Here is a 4,958-nt window from a genome sequence, read left to right on the forward strand (position 1 = left end):
TTTAAATCACCTGGTCAACTCACAGAATTGTGAGCTAAATAAAATATTTATTGATTTAAGCCACTGTGGTTTGGGGTGGTTCGTTACACAACAAAAGCTAACCAGTGCAGGGGGCCTTGATTAAGAAACCAGACTGAATCAGAGAATAATATATGATCCTATGTGGTTAGGTCTTGTAGCTGACAGTGTTAATGCCCCACCCTTAATTGGTCAGGCCTTACCATTTCTGTCCATATTTATCTGACTTCCAACTGCCAATTTCTGCATTTTTTTTGCCAAAGGGCTTTCTCTGGGCACCAGAGCCCACCTTGTCTGTGCACACAGTGGGCCAGAAGTTCTGGAGGATTGACATTTACTATGAGCAGCCTTCAACCAATGATGAATGGGAGTTCATGTATATATAACCCAATAACTTGCAAAATGAACAATATTTTCCAAACCATCTCCTGGAGTTCCCCAGTGGGACTGTGCTCCAGGAATTGGTAAAGAGCTTCCAGGTTCAGCAGAGGGGAGGACTGTGGCCAGGGCCTTTGGTATGCTGCTTCAGTGAGGGGATCCACTGCCACCACCCTGCTTGCTGCCTTCCTGGGTGCCACTCCTCCACTGAGTCCAATATGACATGCTCCTCTCAGGCTCTTGAATGCTGCTCTGAGCAGTGTCACCCTTTACACTAGAAAGCTGTCAGAAACTATGGGGGAAAAGAAACAAAACAAGAAGGAAATAGAGGAGGTGCTAGAAGAAGAGGAAGAAAATTATGTGGTGGAGAACATTGTCGACTGTAACTGGTAAAGGGCAAAGTGGAGCACCTCCTAAAGTGGAAGAGTTTCTTAGATGAGGATGACTCTTGGGAGCCAGAAGAGAACCTGGATTGCGTGACCCATTGCTGAGTTTCTACAGTCACAGAAAATAGCACCTGAGACAGATAGATCAGAAAGAGGCAAGTGCAAAGCTTATTCTCATTCTGAATATAAGGGAGAGGAGAGCAAACCAGAGAAGAAAGAAGAGTCAGAAAAGCCACGAGGCTTTGCTGGGCTTTGGAGCTGAGCAGATTATTGGAGCCACAGACTCCAGTGGAGAGCTCATGTTCCTGATGAAATGGGAAAACTCTGATGAGGCTGACCTGGTCCCTGTCAAGGAAGCCAATGTCAAGTGCCCACAGGTTGTCATATCCTTCTATGAGGAAAGGCTGATGATGTGAGCATTCCTACCTCGGGAGGGCAATGACAAAAAAAGATGGCAAGAATTACTTCTCCTGAGCACCAGCCCCTGTCACATCTGACTGGGAGTTTCAAGTGGGGAGAGAAGGAGTTAAGACTTGTGTTGACATCACAGAGGTGGCTTGAGAAGATGTCCTTTGAAGAGTCAGTATAGTCTCTGTGTCCTGCAGCAGGCCAAGTGCTTCAAAACTGTTCCAAGCTGTGTAGCTTGCACGTGGTTCCAGTGGAGGGGAAGTGGGATAAGTGTTTCAAGGCAATCTTTGTTGCACTTTGCTGAGAAAAGCAAAGGGCTTTCTATGAAGGACAAAACTTGCAGAATTGGGTGTGTGAGAGCAAAAAGATACTGTAGATCCTCAAAGAGCATCTCCACAACCCTCAGCCTTCTTCCCAATAGTGTCAACTCTGCGTTTTTAGAGTGTAGCATTAGGTAGTTTTTGGCTATTACTGGTGTATGCTTTGGGGGAGGGAGAGATGGAGTGGGGAGAAATGGAGATGGGTAGCCTCATTTTTATTACCATTTGGGACCAGATTGGGAAAATAGTGAAACAATGGAAAGGGCAATGATTTGTTTCTATGTCCAGAATATTTTACATTAAAAATGTCATTGGTACCATAAATAAGGACTGTGAGAGAATGTTTAAAAGCTGTTAATAAGCATGTTCATACCTCAGTGTCTTGTGTATCCCAAAAGTATATACACCCCCTATGTACCCACAAAAATTATTTTTTAATTAAAAAAACTGAATGTCTGAAACCTGTAAGCCAAGGTATTCCCTGCTTGAATTTAATCCTGTTCCCCACAAAGAACTAAGCCAGATCATAAGTTACCAAAGCTGCCATTTTGTAGATGGAAATTGACTGAGGAGGGAAAACCTTTTATTGGAGCCTATACACAGGTAGATCATTCTGTCTTAGAAGTGCTAATTCCTGAAATTAGAGAAGAAAGCCCTTTATTTTCCAATTATGAAGTTATAAATACCAGCTTCGCCATCCAAGCCACAGGCTGAGGTGTTGGGGAAGGAGAAGAGGGTGATAGAGGAGTTGGAAGAGTAGGGAAAGGCAAGGGCCTATGCTCAGGATGGAGAACTCTTGGAGCCTTTCTGTTTTTTGAGCTTTGAACTCTGAAACCATTGGTGGCAGGTTTCGATCACTGACAGCACAAGTTTCATTGAATCAATTTAGGAGGTGAATGATTTCAAAAGCCTTTGTATCAGGAGAAGATTAAACTTTCATACTTGGGCAGTGGTTCACTTTAAAACAAAACAAAACAAAACAAAAAACATTTTAAAAGGAAATCCTAAGAATTAAGTGATACCCAAAATGCTCTGTGTTAAGTCAGGAGCTCCATCAATTCTTGATATCATCCAGACTTGCATCTAGAGCTACATCGTAAAATTGTTTTAGGCATGTGTTAGGTTTCTGTGAAAACTTTGTTTACATGTAAACTTCATACCACCCTGTCAATTTTTGTCTTAATAAAAGTATAGATTTATGTTTTTAAAAAGCACTTCCATCATCACCTCCCTGCTCTTGTCTCATTCATCTTTAGCCTGATTTGGAAACATACGGCTCATTTAGGCTGTGTCACTGGCTGAAGCTGGACATTTGCATGTAAAAAATTTGGCAGGATGATTTTGAAGTGGGGAGGGGAGAGCTTTTGATATGGTTATCAGAGATGGAATGAAGGTGAAGGATAGGAAGAAACTGGGAGACAAGAGAGAGGAATGAGACTGGGGAGAGATCTTCTGTATCTTATATAGCAAGAAACAAAAGTTACAAGTTTAATATGTTCACTTTTCTTTTAATAGTCTTTTTTCTTCCAATACTATTTTTAGGTGTGTGCTTGTTTGATGTATAATTTACATATAGTGAAATACATAGATCTTCAATGTACTGTTCAATGAGCTTTAGTAAATGTATATGCCTGTATAAGCCCCTCACAAATCAAGATATAGAGCATTTCAATCACCCCCAGATTGTTCCCTTGTGCCCCTTTGCAGTCATCCCTCAGTCTTCACCAGAGGCAATCACTACTGTGATTTCTGTCATTATATATTATAATTGGCTGTTCCAGAATTTCATAAAAGTGAAATCATACAGTATGTACTCTTTTATGTCTTGCTTCTTTACTCAATACAATGTTTTTGAGATTATCCATGTTGTTGTATATATCAGTAGTTCATTCCTTTTTATTGCGGGATAGTGTTTCATTGTATGACTGTAGTATAATTTATTTATAAATTCTCATGTTGGATATTTGTGTTGCTTCTTGTTTTTATCTATTCTGAATAAAGCTACTATGAGTATTCATTTACAAGTCTTCTTATGGGAATATATTTTCATTTCTCTTGAGTATATATCTAAGAGTGAAATTGCTGGATCATAGGGTAGGTGTGAAGCCTTTGCGCTGGTTGCCTTTGTGACTGACTCAGTTTCCCCAGCCCTCTGCCTTGCCTGCCTTCCTTCTGGGTCTAGAGTACTAAGATTCCAGCAAGCATTCTGTGGAGGGGCCTCATGCATTCCCCTGCAAGTTTCAGAGCAGGAAATAGGGGAGGGTCAGGAAATAGCATAGGGCTAGAAGTTAAGCATGAGTGATTAGGAGACCAGGGTCTAGTCTTGGTTCTTCCATTAATAATTTTGAGGCAAGTAATTTTCTGACCTTTAATCTTCCCCATTGGCTGCTCTTCAAGACTCCTTCCAGATGGTTCTACATCTGTCTTGTGAGTTCATAATAGATGCTCAATTAGAATTTGTTTCCCTATGTAGGAGAGGGAAAAGTATTAAGTTATTTGTTTTTCTCCTGACTACAAAACATTAACGTAGTTATTTTTTCACTTATTTTCCTGCCTTCTGATAAGGGCAGGTGCTAAGGATGATGTTTTGTTTTTGTGACCTGGATGGCTGATAAAGGATACGAACAGGGGAAGCCAAGAGAGACCAGACTAGAAGGAAGAGGAGGCTCTAGAAGGACAGCAAATAGATGATGAGGGGGTGTGTGTCTGTGTGTGTGCATGTGTGTGTACGTTGGGGGTGCTAGCATAAAAGCAAGAGAATGAAAAACACACAGAGAGAAGATGGTTGCCACAGGGAGTAAACTTTGGGGAAAAAATATGTTTTGAAGCAGTTTTGCTGAGTCATGATCAATGTCAAGAACTCTTTTCCCCCTTACTGAGAAAACTGCAGAAATAGAGCCATCATTCTACAGTCTTTTCAGGCTTGGATATGTATTTCTAATGACCTTAAGGCCAGAGGAGAATTTTCCAAAGGGACCCTATGATATTTAGGTTGAACGAATGAAAGTATTAGGATAAAAGCTAACATGCTGTAACAAAGACACCTAACAACATCATAGCCTACAGAACCAGGAAGTTGATCTGTCTTTCAGGTAACAATTCAGAGGTGCATGATCCAGATTGGTGAAACAAATCTCCTCCACAGTCAATCAGAAACCCGAGGTCCTTCTATTGTGTAGCTCTGAGGTATTGTTTTCTGTATAGTTGAAGCTAGATTGCTGTGGGTTCCAGTTTGTGGGAAGAAGAAAGATAGCATGGAGACAAGCCTACCATCTTAAATTCTAATTCTGGAAGTGGCATACATTACTTCTTCTCATATTCCATTGGCCAGAATTCAACCATATGATGAAGCCTAATCTCAAGGGACACAGAAGTGTAGTCAAGCTGTGTGCCCAGCAAGAAGGGGAGAGTGGATTGTAAGGGACAACTGGCAGTCTTTACCCCAAAG

General features: G+C 41.1%; 1 pseudogene; it reads left to right on the top strand.

Moving 5' to 3' along the window:
- Nucleotides 1-690: 690 nt before the first annotated feature.
- On the top strand, nt 691-1,279 carry LOC129025432 (chromobox protein homolog 1-like; annotated as a pseudogene).
- The last annotated feature ends 3,679 nt before the right edge of the window (nt 1,280-4,958 follow it).

The sequence above is a fragment of the Pongo pygmaeus genome, chromosome X, assembly GCF_028885625.2.
Source record: "Pongo pygmaeus isolate AG05252 chromosome X, NHGRI_mPonPyg2-v2.0_pri, whole genome shotgun sequence".
In the NCBI taxonomy this organism is placed as follows: Eukaryota; Metazoa; Chordata; class Mammalia; order Primates; family Hominidae; genus Pongo; species Pongo pygmaeus.